At 37.6% G+C, this 15,180-nt stretch overlaps 1 long non-coding RNA gene across 2 annotated transcripts in view; it reads right to left on the reverse strand.

Annotated features, from left to right (window-relative positions):
* The window catches only part of LOC113645929, a 128,992-nt gene that overhangs the window by 10,505 nt on the left and 103,307 nt on the right, over positions 1–15,180 (reverse strand). For both annotated transcript variants that reach the window (XR_003441330.2, XR_003441329.2), the window contains one exon: positions 340–467. This is a non-coding gene — a long non-coding RNA (uncharacterized LOC113645929). The remainder of the gene's footprint in view (positions 1–339; positions 468–15,180) is intronic.

The following is a 15,180-nucleotide window of genomic DNA, read 5'->3' on the forward strand; positions in this document are numbered from 1 at the left end:
CTTTGGGCTCCTACTCTACAAAATGGCAAGTGTCACTGTTTTAATTTGATTAGCAGTACAGTGTAGAAATACAGTGTGGTGTACGTTTTCTTACAAGTATCCAAAAATACAAGGCAGACCACATACGTGTGCACAAAACAGGAAAACTAAGTAGGTCATATGTTAATGATTTTGTCTGGGTAATATCTGTGCGTGTACGAGTCAGGCAAGTGAGAATACATTGTGTGCGGGTGTGTGTGTGTGTGTGTGTGTGTGTGTGTGTGTGTGTGTGTGTGTGTGTGTGTGTGTGTGTGTGTGTGTGTGTGCGGGTGTGTGTGCGTGTGTCTATTTTTCACCCACATTTGCTGTCTCTCAGGGCATTTTGGGTAGCAGTCCTGTATTTGTGAACACAGCAGCTGTCTTCATTTCCTTCAGTGCTTGACATTTCTAACAGTGCTGAAGGATCTGCTTGGTGTGTTTGATGTGCTCTAGAGAGAGGGGGATAGAGAGAAAGAGACAGAATGAGCAAATAGAGAGGCAGAAGGAGAGAGAGAAGTAAATAGAGAAAGACAACAAAAAAATGGGGGAAAAAACATTTAAGGAAATGTTATCATCAGTTCATCACAAATTTAAGCATGCAGTATCACCACTCACTCTGTTAAACTATTGTAAAGGTTTTACTAATAGGATTCATTTATAAGTCCCGTCCTGTCAACACACACAGTGTGTCAGACATATTTAAGACATACGTTGAAAATTTTAGTCGTGCATCCACATGTACCAGTATATATACTTTTGAGATAAGGGGAGGAGCTATTTTAATTAATTATTTTGTTATTTATGTTTTTTTTGTTGTTGTTGTTGTTTGTTTGTTTGTTTTTCAAAAAAAAAAAAAGCTAGGTTCAACTAAGTTCAGAATTATTATTTGTACCTTTAGTTGCCAGTATAATTGTTTACAATTAAATGCAGTTTTAAGTTAACATTAGTTTTTGAAGCCTGAAGGTTTACATACCCTATGCTAAAGACATTTGCGTTAAATTTTTCACAGCTTCATGCTTTTCATTGGTTACCATACATTTTATTTGTTCTGTCAGTAAGGGTATCTGTTGGATTTCCATAAATTAATGTCTGCAATTGTAAAATAATAGCTAAGGAACCAACTTATTTTGGCTTTTACTTATAGCTTATTTATCAGATTATCAGTGGGTCAAATGTTTCCCTATACTAGTATTCGGTGGCTTTGTCTTTTAATTGCATGACCTTGAAACAAATGCATGGGGAATCCATCCTCAAGCTGTTCTTTACACAAGCTTTCCTAGAATTCACATAATGCTTTGCAGGCGGTCTGTTTTCAGTTCACACCTTGTCTATGGGATTCATGTCAGGGCTTTGGGATGGCCTTTCCAACACATTCACTTTATTACCATTTTGTTCGAGCTCTGAAGGTACAGTAAGCTTAGCACCATTGTCCTGTTGTAAGATCCAGTCATGACCAAGTATTTCTAGTTAAACCTTCTTCCTCAAGATAGCATTGATTTTCTGAAGTGCACCAGTCTTTTTCAAGCAAAACAGCACTTTGACTGTCTCATTAAACATTCTGCAAGATTACAAAATTAATGTAATGGTTTTTACAAGCTCCTGGTTAGCCAGTTGTCATAATTGTATATGTGGTGATAATAAAGGCTTCCATGCCCCCAATTCAATTCAGTAAGCCTAGTTCTAGTAATTAGGAGTTTATAGAGCAAGTATATGGCTGCGCAAGGGCCTACTATTAGAGTCTGTGCTGTTTCACCCTCAATAGTCTCAGTGCCATTTAAAATCTTCAGACAAAAGTTCGTTCATCACTGGGAGTTAATTTATTCCTCTTACCTGAATTGTGCAAGTCGTTGTGCTCCTAACATTTGCATACAATCGTTTGGAAAGATGCTTGTGTTACCTTCAGTTGTTTAAAAATTACTCCAAAGAAACTTATTGAATTCCACCATATTTCTGGCTTGGTTAAAATGCTTGGAAATTTGGCATGGAATGATTCGTAAAATGTCACTGGCTGTAAATATAGCCACAAGTACGATATACATAACTCTTAGTTATGTATATATATTACTTTTTATTTTTTCCAGAATGTTTAAAGAGACAGCCAACTGATTCAATGTAAATATTTGGCCCACTGACTTTCTGATATAGTGTCAAACTTATTACTATAAATAAGAAATGCTGAAATATAAAAAGAGGAAGAGATCGTGGATGTATACTGTATGTCAGCTGATGCACTGCAGTGGCTGAGCTGCTGATCTGGAAGATTTAATACAGCCGTGTTTAGAAGGTAATTCAAATTTCAAGTTACAATTGTCAGCATTTGTCATGATTTTGACATTTTGAGCTCTCTAGGAGTTTTTTTTTTTTTTTTACCATATTTTATGGAGCTTTGCAGCTGTCACTTATTATAAATTGGTCACGTCATGCTAATTTACAGTTGAGTGACATTTATTAGCATGCATATATGGTATGAAGGACTGTAATTTTTCAGAATCTGTCTGGAATTTATAGTTTGGTTGGGCTATACAGCACACAGCGTACATACGACAACAAAAAAAATAGCTATTTATTTATCACACAACATGAAATTTTTACCATTGTATACCTATACATTGTATTCATAGTATAAAACTTTATATGCTGTCTAGCCATTATATGCTGTCTAAGGCAACTCACAACTGCTTTTCTTTTCCAACACATTCTTTAAATCAACAATAATATCCTATGTAATGTAAATTTTTTTTCCATGGTCAGAAACAGCAGAAACTGTGCAGTATACCTCTGAATGGAACAAGTCTCACATCCAGTAACCTTGGGACCAGGGTTGTACATCGTAGGTATCAGCACCACACATTTGTTCCAGACATGTCTGATTGCCGCCAGTACATCTGTGGCATATTTTGCAGGTCTGAGCTTATGATTGTGAAGTCTTATTGTTACTGACAAGGACATGGTGGCATGGAGAATGGGTCATCCATGTTCAGCTTGCCAGACACTGGAAGCAGCTTTATCTTTGATATTGCACTTGTCACCTTATATTTACAAAGTCAGTGGTGACAAGTATATCAGTCACAAAGTAAGGACTAAGGTACATGCCACATTACACAATAAAGGGTTTCTTTTTTTTCAATAATGATTTCTTTGAGGTAAACGGGCAGATCATTTACAGATAAACGTTTCAATTTTGTTTCTTTCACTTTAATTACCTCCTACAGATGATAGACACTTTTTCAAGTCAGTGGGCTAGGCTTATTAAAATGACATGTGTACTAACATTGAATGATCTGAAACGCTTGTGGAAAAAAAAGGAACCTTTGATGCACCTATTGGTGAGTCTGTGGGTTTCATAGGGATACAATTGGTCCCGATCAGAGAGAGAGAGAGAGAGAGAGAGAGAGAGAGAGAGAGAGAGAGAGAGAGAGAGAGAGAGAGAGAGAGAGAGAGAGAGAGAGAGAGAGAGAGAGAGAGAGAAGGCAATGGCTGCTCTGTTTATGACTTCAATTCAGCAGTAATACTCATACCAACCCATCCCACCATCATCCCATTTTACAACCAAGATAAATTCTCTGCAATCTCAACTCTGCCACTTCCAGCACAAAATATCATTTACTTTGATGGATCACAGTTACCTACTAATCCAAATTTCATATTGTAAGTCTTTGTTTACAATATAAATCTAATTAAGTGCGCCCATCACGATGTGAGCAACAGATCAATAAGCAATATGGCTCTCACAGCTGCTTCCCACAGTGGATGTCTACTATTGCCAATAATTTCAACCCATAAAACTGTTTGGGTCTCCTCATTCTCACTCACCACAGCCAATAATCTGTCAAGGTTAAGACAGAAAGAATCCAAACACTGCCAGTGAAGCTGTTAGTTTAGGAGAAAAACATATAAAAGATGACAGAAAATAGTATTTCTCGGGTGTTACACCTTTGATTGTTTTGAAGCTATTCATGTATGTCACAGTGGTTCAGTGAATGGCACAATTCCTGGCTTCCCAGTTTGTTCCTAAACTTGGTTCACGCTATCTGTAATTCCTTGATAATAGTTTGCATCTTTATGCTGACATATGATCTATGTTCTCACTCACTCTCTTGGAAATTTGATAGTGAAGCATCTAAATAACTCCAGCAAAGTCTTACTGTGGCTAGAGGACAACAGTGATCTATGAAAACTTCTCAAATGGATTCAATTCTGTGTAGAAACATACCGCCTAAACTACACAGAAAAAGCATGTTGAAAAATAGGTTTGAGGTGAAAATTTGCCTTTGCCTTGCAAATGTATTTAAAGGATAACCCAATGAGTGATGGCTTAATGCTGACCCACACTTGCTTCTCTCATATGGCCCACATAGTGCCGTGAAATGACAGTGATGAACTCATCTGTATCTGGCCACCATATACAACAGCAACTCAACATTTAGTACACCAACAAACTTACAGTTGGCCCAAAACTGAAATGCCACACAAGCATTAGACATATGGGCAAAAGGCATATACAGTAGGTTATTTTTGTCCTGGAATTTTAATGGTATAAAAACAACAAAAATGGTTGCTTTCCAGTGGGCCATAAACATATACGATTGGTGCAGCATAAAAAAAGGATTTTGTGTGTAAAATGAACCATGCTTGGTCTAGAATCTTCTGCTATGTGACTAGTATAGATATCCACAAATCACCTATTATTAAGGCTTAACTCTAAATGCAGGGTTCTAATGATCTGTTGTTAAGCATGTGGTACATCCTGTGCCTCAGCCAATAAGTGCAAATGCATCTAATCTGCTGCCAAGCTAGAGACAGGGTGTACACATCTTCTGCATGACACTGCCAGGAGTTTTTAAACATGCTATGCTTGTCCACCTCTCTCAGCATCACAGTTCTCGCCAGCTCTGTTTCACATCTTTTTCTCTGAGAAATGAAAAGAAAAGAGACTCCACTCACACTCGTAATCAAGGCATGATGTGTTGAGTTTAGGCTGCTCTAATCTACACAAAGCCTGGCAGCTGGAACCATGGCCAGCCCATTTGAGCTCTAAATGAGAGAAATGGCTGGCCTGTGCCAGCTCCCTTAAAAACTCATTTACATCCTGTCAGGTTTCATTATGCTGCCGGACGATGAGAGTGGACAGAATCGGGTCGGAATTCAGGCCTCTGTTCAACTCGACCCTGCAAACTGACCGCCACCTTGCATCAGACTTTCTTGTTTCACTCCGGCTGATTCATGTTTCACTCCTTCATTATTTCTTCCTTCTGCTATTTCCTTCTCCTCCTTCTGCTTACTTTCCCCTCATTGCCAGTTGGTGATAATAAAGAACGGCCAAAATCCCATTTTTAAACTTTTCTATATTTATATAGCACTAAGAGCATCAGTGCAGGATTAGAGGTGCTAAACGCTGAGCGTGGAAAAAGTTCTCTGAAAGATTTTTGCATAATCATGAGGTGTGATAAAGAAAAGTTAGGACAGAGTAGGTAGAACATACAGAGATGGACAGGGTGGGCTTTTGAACTAACAGTTGCCAAATAATTTAAGTTCAAAACGAAAAAAAAATTCAATACACATGAGTACTTTCAAACTGCTCCTCATGTAATTGTAATCTGAAATATTTATCAAATTCTCCACAGAGAACCCCTGTCAGTGAGCCATTATCACATGGTTTAAACCACATGTTTCACTACTGTTATGGTTGCTATGAGAGTATGAGATGATTCATTATTTAAAGAACATGTTCTTGCAGAGAGTCTAAAAGCCAAACAGTCATTACACCTTAATTCCAGGGCCATGATTTGTAAAACCAAATTACCATGTCTGTTTCCTCTGATGAGCAATTGCTTCACGGCTGTACAATGCCGAGTGGATAAAAATGCTTGCAAATAATAAGCTAATGAGAGATCGAAATTAAATACCTATGTTTTGATTGTAAACTGCTGCTTTTCCTTCAGTAATTATGAGTAAGTAATTAAGGGCTACTGTTGGGGATGTAAACAGCCCTCAGGTTTAAAACTGACAAGGCTGGTAGTAATGGTTGGCCCACAACTGTGAGCCATGCAAAGCTTCTGCAGCAAATAGCTTCATTGCTATTAAAGCTAATTGGTTCTGTTAGTATTTATGTACTACACCAACTCTATTTGTACAGCTCAGTGCAATCTGTATGAGTCGTGGTGATCTGCCTGAGGCAATAGAGAACTTTACAGTGCCTCTCTGTTCAGGTGTCAGAGGTGACATCTGTCGGGAGGTGACACAAACATTGCCTAATGAATTTTTAATAAGCGTGATCATGATCGGGCAGCCTCCCTGTGAGAGTTACGTGTTTGGGGCATTATCGTGATTTGTAGGCTCACCTTGGAGACTCCACCATGTTAAGTGCACACGGCAGGGGAGGTTCTTTGTGCCACGTCAGGGAACAAACGATGTTGCAAACGTTTTAATCAAGTTCTGATTGTTCATTAGTCTAACAATACACATGAAACAGTGGGTTGGGATAGTCAAGCAGCCCCCGAGGGAGAGAGGATTTTTTGATGAACTCCTCCGGGACTGGCACCTTCACCATACATTTAAATGATCCGATAAGATAAATACTGTCTGTGCTCATTTATTCAAAGCAAACTCGCTGAAACATTTGGACACGTCTTTATGGCATGTTTAATCTTGTAGGCACGTGCATAGTAGAAAAATGACAAAAAAAAATACAGAAATAAATACACCAATTTGGGCTTGTTTTCAAACCTTTGATATATGAGGTGTGAAGCTAAGATAGAGGATATATCTGATAGCTTTAAGCTTATCTGAAAATACCATGTCCTGACAACACTATCTACAATTTTGTTTAATAGTATGTTCAGCCAAGCAGGAAGACATTTTACTTTCATATACATGTTGAATCCTCTGCAGAAATACAAATGGAAAATGAGCGTGAAGTCTAAGATTCATAGACTGAAGATTTTAATGAGATATGAAAGAGCCTGTGGAAAAAAACACATGGAAATTTTAAAAACTACCAATAAGAAAGGAAGTATACACTCGTGATGGACATTGCATGGTCCACTTATGCACTCAAACCACATACCTGAATTATACCTGAATAATAAAGGACAAAATGATTTGATAAATTGTGCTCATGTCACATGAGTGCCTGGCTGGATAATTGCATTAATCATAATTAGTATGCAATTTTAATGTAACTTATTAAATCTCTTGTGGGAATTTCCCAAATGTTGAATATTATCAGGTGAGTTTTCTTAGTTTTTGATTCTTTTTTTTTTTCCATACAATTCAAAAATTGAAAGTTCAGCAATCGAAGCACAACACTTTATCATTTCTTCTGAGACTTTCTGTGAGCTATTGTTGAAAAGAATAAGCCTCAAGAAACGAATGTTCTTTATAAAGACTTTGGTGGATTGTTTTAATGTGACCTGAGATTTGAGATGAGTATAACAATGACAGTGTTTCTCTGTCCTGCCTCAAGCTGAACAGGGTGAATAAATTTCAGTTCTTCCACTCACCCTATATGCTATTTTACCAAGGACTCGAAGAGCTTTCAGCATGTCAAGGGAGTCATCTCTCATTTTGTGGTATAACAGGGTCCTCACTAAAACAGACTCTCTTCAGCACTTTCCCTTAAGGGGCAATTACTCTATTAATACACCCCGGTTATTCCTATTACCCACACAAGCTATATACTCAATAATGTTTTTTTTTTTTTTTTGCTTTGTATTCGTGTATGCCATTCAGGGTATTTCTGATTAACGCACTGTGAGAAGAGTGGGGTCTCCATTACCATGCAGAGGAGCAGATTCATGGGCTGGAATGGGTTTTATGTAACCTGCCCTTCAGGTAGAGCACCTGGTTCAGTCATTAATCATGTCCTGGTCCTCTGGTGAGGACCAGAGTGTCACCAAACACATCCCACAAGCTAGTGCAGGACACTGAGCTGCACAGTTCCAACATTAAAGGCCGCTATTTCCAGGATTCCTCAGAGATACTGCACAGAGAACTAGGTGCCATACTGCCCCGTAAGAGTCCTTCTGCAACTGTTTGACTGAACCTTAATTTCATCTCAAAATAGATTTAAAAAAAAAACAGTCCACACATAATGCTGGAAGATATAATCTAAAACATCATCTAACCACGATACATACCTAAGGAAGTAAAAGGAATCCAGTGGTCCACCACAAGGTGCTGGTTTGACATAGATGAGGGTGTTATCCGCAGGGATCACAAGATCTTTTCAGACTTCTTTTAGTTGAGAAGCAATCCTGGCATTCCCAAGTCTCCTTGCACTTTGTTAATAGAGGAGAGCTGAAGTGATTATCACACTAACAGGTTATCGCATGCAGGGAAATTCTCACCGGGATGAAGTAGGATGTGTCCACCACAGTGAAAACATGTTTCTGAGACCAGCAGGCTCAATTCACACCACACATCACCATGACATGTTAAGAATTGTTCTCTGACCTATAAGAAGAAATGTCCTTCAAAAACACAACTAGACTCTTAAAGTCTACTTTTTTACTGAAGTGCTGATGCTAGTTTTACGATTTCCTTCTTATAATGTCCTGAGCAAGTGATGGCAAAAACACAAATCATTACAGCTACTAAACAAGTAAAATGAGGTGGAGATGCCAGAAACAATCAAAACTCTCCACGACGGAAGTAACGCAAGGTTACAAATAACTGTGTAACCTAACATAGATGTTAGCTATATAATCGGGATCGGTTTAGCAGCAGTGCAATGCTTGTACACATTTCTTCATAGACTTCAGACCTCCCTCTCTGATCTATGTGTTTATGCTAATGTTATAGATAACAGGTTAATGTTATACTCTGAACATAGCAATTTTTAACCTTTTGTTTCTGATTTCTTTTCTTTTTTTTATGAAAATGTTTTATTTTTTTTAAGTATTATCTGTCTTATTTGGCTTATATATTACTACAGTTGTGCTCAGAAGTTTGCATACCCTGAAAGAAATTGTTAAACATTGCCATTTATGTGGAAACTATGACTGATAATGCAAAATACTCTTTTCTTGTTTAAGGATAGTTGTCACGTGAAGTCATTATTTATCACATAGTTGTTTGTCTCCTTTTAAAACTTAATGATAACTAAAATCACCTAAATAACTCTGATCAAAACTTTACATATCCTTGAATGTTTGTCCACATTATAAACACAGAGGTTAACACACAGAAGTTTAAAGGGACGTTTTCACACCTGTGACTCATTGTAATTGTAATTAGTGTCTGTTCATAAATAGACAGTGAGTTTCTCAGCTCATGAGGTGATGCACTGACTTGGTTGGATACTACACCATGGGGAAGACAAAATAACTGCCAATGAACCTGCGTAATAAGGTAGTTGAACTTTAAAAAGTAGGGAAAGGATATAAAAAGATATCTTAACACTTGAAAATGCCAGTCAGTTCTGTTCAAACTCTAATAAAGAGGTGGAAAATAAGAGGTTCTTTTGAAACTAATCCACGGTCAGGTAGACCAGGGAAGATTTCACCCACTACTGAGAGGAATTGTTCAAAATGCAAAGAAAAAACCACAACTTCGAGAGAAATACAAGCTGCTCTGGAAAAAAAAGTGTTGTTGTTTCAAGGAGCTCAATAAGGATGTACTTGAACAAATGACCTGCATGGTCGAGTTGCCAGGAGAAAGACGTTTCTGCACCCATGCCACAAAAAGGCTTTCCATCAGTATGCCAGACAGCATTGAGACTCTCACAGCTTCTGGACTCATTTCGAGTGATGAGACCAAAATTGAACTTTATAGTCACAACCATAAACGCTATGTTTGGAGAGGAGTCAACAAGGCCTACAGTGCAAAGTACACCATCTCCACTGTAAAGCTTGGTGGTTGTCGTCTTGTGTTTTGGGACTGTGTGAGCTCCAGTGGCACAGGGACGTTAGTAGAAACAGTCTTGGATGTTCAAACATGACAATGATTAAAAACATAAGGCAATGTTGAATCTCCAATGACTATGGCCGAAAAAGTTGAAGGTTCTCGAGCCATTTTGATATCATTGTGCCACTTTGGGGAGAGCTCAAATGTGCAGTTTGTGCAAGACAAACAAAAAATGTACTGGAACTGGAGGCATTTTGCCAAGAAGAATGGGAATACCACCTGAGAGTATTAAGGACCTCATGCACAATTATTACAAAAGCCTGCATGCCATCATTAATGCTAAAGGGGACAATACACGGTATTAAGAACTAAAGGTATGCAAACCTTTGAACAGGGATTTCCTTATGTTCTTTATGTTTTGTTTGACTATTGTGCCATTCTGTTTTGCCTTACATATTAACTCCTATAAGAAATGAAATACATCTGTTTTGCCTTCTCACTCGTGTTTTCTTTAAAAAAAGAAAAAGGTACACATCTTGCAAATTCTCCCAAGGTATGCAAGGTATACGTTTGAGCACAACTGTAAGTAATAGGATACGCACATTTTTGCTGGTTTGTTTTTAGGAAGCTTGCTATGAGTCAGTAGACAGATATGTAGCTTTTGGGACAAAGAAAGACAATGATATTGAACACAGATTTTTACAGCATCCTTAGTAAGTGCCTGGTCAGGGTCATAGTGGTTTAAACTAACTTACTAGCTTGGTTATATTTTGAGAAATAAAATTCACTTCATTAGACAACATCATAAACAAAAATAATAATTGTTATGAGTAATAAAAAACACATGCATACATGTAGAGCATATTTATATATATGGTGTGTGTGTGTGTGTGTGTGTGTGTGTGTGTGTGTGTGTATATATATATACATGTGGTACATAGAAATGACAGATTCTAATTACTTTAGAAATATAGCAGAGACAACAGGGACACAAATGACAAGACAGCTGCAGCTTAGTTCCAACTTCCTCTTCTTCCCCACTGACTAACACACAATCCGATCATTAGGCTCATAGCCCAGCTAACCTTTGAGTGAGGTAGGCCCCCTGTGACATGGCAGGACAATGAGCTAAGCAGCAGTCATGTTTAATCTCTTTCCATCTTCTCTAATCTGCCATGTTATCGACAAAGGAGATATCCCTACATAATGAATTAATTACAAAAACAATATGGCAGAGAGGAAGCTGAGAAATGGGTTCACATGCATTTGGGACAGAAGCTCTAAGCTTTTTTCTGCTTGGGATCATATTAATGTCATCATTATGTTGTTGTGCAGTTTAGATAACGGAAAAATGGCACACTGCATGTATTTAGTTGGTCTGATCTTATAGTCTAAGCTTCAAATGCTAAAGATAACACTTATCATATACATCACCACATATACCTAGCCTAAAAAAGATCAAATCAAATTCTGTCCTCATGCTCCTTGGTGAAACATCCATCCTATAGTGATTTGTCTAGAGGTTGTATGGCTCAAATTTTCACTCACAGGCATCCATGTTTAATCCCTTCTAATCCCCCAAAACAACGGGTTTGGCTAAGCTGGGAGTGAGTCAGATTTTATCGGCTCCTTAGAGGGATCAGAGGTGTAATATGCTGGCAACACCATGGTGATGGAAAGTACAGGAGTATCTAGCATAGAGGAAGCTCTAATTATAATGTGGTCATTATGCACTGTCAAAGCTGTCAACAGGAAGGTAGCTGATTGTAAAGTAGAGAGGAGCAGAGATAAACAGAATCATGGACTCGGATTATTCAATGCACTCGAACACATTTGAATGATTTTAGTATGGCTACTGAAGCATCAATGGTGAGAGGTTTTGCCAGAAAGAAGTGATGATTATTCTTTTAGAAATAACCTGGTATAAATATTGTATATTATAGTTCATTCACACAGAGTGGCTATTGCCTGATAATTATATTATGAAATAAAGAGAAAATATTTACTTGCAAAAGACAGAGTTGTGCTTCTTCTGGTTTTGGAAGTCCTCTCAACGCTGAAAATTGTAATGCTAGGAAAAATATTCTTCTAGAATTATAGTCTTCATCATGAAATAATGTCAAACAAGAACTAAAAAATATAATAAATAAACAAACAAACAAACAAACAAACAAACAAACAAACAAACAAACAAACAAATAAATAAATAAATAAATACTGCAAAAATTAATATAATAGAAAATAGATAGCAGATAATGTTACTAATATTTAGCATTTATTTCTGGATAGATTCAGTAGTCCAGCAGCAAGATCCCATGATGCAAGTTCTAATCCAGCCACTAAGGGGTTAACTCTCAATGTCGGTCCCAAGCCCAGATAAAATGAGACGGTAGCATCAGGAAGGACAACCGTTGTGAATCTTGTGCCAAAATCAAATATGCAGATCGAATGATCCGCTGTAGCGACCGGAGCAGCCGAAGGACAACAACAATGTTTCCAGATCTGCTAACACAGTAAGAAAATCTAAATCTTGAATTTAAAAAATCTAAATCTTGAATTTAGAAATATGTTTAATAGTCTTAATATATGCTTCACAGTTTAATTAAATCATATAATCCCTTTAAGTGAATACTAGATCTGTTGAACTATAATTGTTATTTCTACTGTGTTAAGATGCCATTGGTTTAGTGAGAGGATGAGAGGACAAGCAACACAGTGACAGTCAATAAATACAGACAACAGACTATGCAATAAACTGCAAACTATATTACAGACAATACATTAAACAAACTACACAGTAAACACTAAATGCAACAAAACTAAACTTACTGCACTGGAGTAATGGTATATTAAACTCTGTTAATAGTCCTGTGCTGCAGTAAAAACATGCTAATTATCCTATTTGAGCTGAGCAACGCTTCTGAACCATGAGCATACTTGTTTTATTTTAAATATAATATATAAATACAATTATTAATTCTATATTATTTTATTATTATATATCTTTTTTTTTTTTTTTCTTTTTTTTTTTACAGTTTTTTGGGCAGTAGTGACTAAAGAGGTTATTGCTCTGGATTGGATCAGGGTTCAAGATTCAGCACTGCCAAGCTGCCACTGTTGAGCCTTTGAGCAAGGCCCTTAACCTTCCCTGCTCTGGGGCACTGTATCATGGCTGACGCTGCACTCTGACCCCTACCTTCAAACTTGGGATATGCAAAGAAAGAATTTCACTGTACAGTACTGTAGCAATGCATTTTCCTCATTTTCTAAAACAGGTATATTTGTGCATGGATACAAATCAAAGAGTACTCTTTGTGCACTTCACCCAGCACATAGTGAAGTCTCTAATGATTTCAGCTGTTTATACTGAAACAACTACATACAAGATGAATTTGTCAATGATTCAAGGAACATTAATTTTCTGATCTGCTTTTCCTAGCAGGGATCCTGGAGCCTATCCCCAGGGACTAAGGGCACAAGAAATCCCATTTCCCTGGACAGGGTTCCAGCCCATCACAGGGGACAATCACACATTGTCTGGACAAGTTAGATACACCATCCTGCCAGCACCTCTTTGGACCGGAGGAAGAAGCCGGAGTCCCTGGAGGAAATCCCCAAACCACATGCAAACTCTGCACACAAACAGAAGCAAGGCAAATGTTCTAGTCACAAAGCCACCATGGCCCCTGTCAATGAATATAGTCAGTGAGTAAGAGAATAAATGATTTGAGATTGTCAGAGAGATCCTTTTTTTATCAATAGTACAATCAGCAGCTCTGAGAACAATGTCCAAGCATGAGTCACTCACATATACATTAAATACTCTTGTTTCTGTAGAACCTTTTGTTGGATTACAGATAACAGTTTAAATAATTTAATTTAGCTTTATTAAAGAGACCTATAATCCCAGAAGTTGTCTTGCAAGGGTCTGTAGGAGTTTAATCAGGAGTCAACCAGAGTGATTCATCTTTCAAGTTCTTGTGCAAGGAAAAGAAGCAAACCAGCAGCAGCAGTTAATTTCCTCTTGTTTACTCAATGTAAAGCTAGACGTGAGGGGGTCACACACACATGGCACAGGTTAACAATCGATTTGTGTGTGCTGTAAACACAGACCACTTATTCACACAGCTACTCAGGTGGACCGCAGCCCAGTCACTCCATTTCCAGAAGCTTTCGACATAAAAATGCATTAAAGTCTTGCCATATGACTCATTTGTTGTTGTTTTTTATTTATAAAAATAAAAAAATATTCAACATGTCTAACATCACAACCAATATTATACAACATGCTAGCGATAGAGAGAAACAGCATGGAGAGAGTCACTGCCAAGCTCCTGCTAGGACTGCTCTTTGGAAAACAACATTATGAAGGCATTAATGGCTGTGATGACTTTTCCTCTCATTTGGTTCAGGGTCTTTAAGGGAGGTCAGGGCTCATGTTTATCCTGTCAGCTACAGCCCTGTCTTCTAATGCAGCATGCCCAGAATAAAAGGCCCCAGCGGGGAACCTTTCATGTGCCATGGACTCTTCAGGCATCTAAATGCTCAAAATATAACAAATCTATCCTCAGAATCACATCCGTTGTGGCGTGAACTGAAGAGTGTGGATGGGTTTTGAGAAGATGCCAATTGGCTGTGATTGTTTTACATAGGTATATATCTCATCTTTTAATCTTGTGTGTCTTGTGTCAGATATAAGGGTACATATTCACATGGTGCGTTGGCACAACTTTTGTTTGTAATCAATTTAAAACACAGTCTTTATAAAAAAAGGTTCACTGATCCCTCACAGATATTACAGTACACTATCATTTTCCCCAGCAGTAAAACGTAGTCCTACAAGTGTGATAGCAGGCCATTATTTAGAGTAGGAAGGCAGGAATATTGATACTGGTATCAGCTATCTGTGTAATATTTCTTCTTGTCAGGAAGATATTACACAGATTTATCTCATAATTATGAGGTACAGTAGTGCTTACACTTATTAGGTTTCTTTCCATAACTCCTATCTCTTGCCAAGCCATACTAACACTTAAGATACACCGTCCTATTCAACCTAAGACAATCTCCCACAGTGTTCAGTTCCTACTAAGAAGAATACTTTAGATATCTACAGGTTCTTTTTCTTACTTTGCTGTATATGCTTGTTTTTTTTGTAGTTTGAATACACATAAGCATTAACTCACAATTACAAGGACAAAGGTAATAGTTATTGAGTGACATCCATTAGTCATTGAGACGTTAAATTGCGATACTAAAATGCGATATACTACAATGCGATATTTTGCAATACAGTAAGTTCTGGTAATTCAAATC

This window comes from Tachysurus fulvidraco, chromosome 19, assembly GCF_022655615.1.
Source record: "Tachysurus fulvidraco isolate hzauxx_2018 chromosome 19, HZAU_PFXX_2.0, whole genome shotgun sequence".
NCBI lineage: Eukaryota > Metazoa > Chordata > Actinopteri > Siluriformes > Bagridae > Tachysurus > Tachysurus fulvidraco.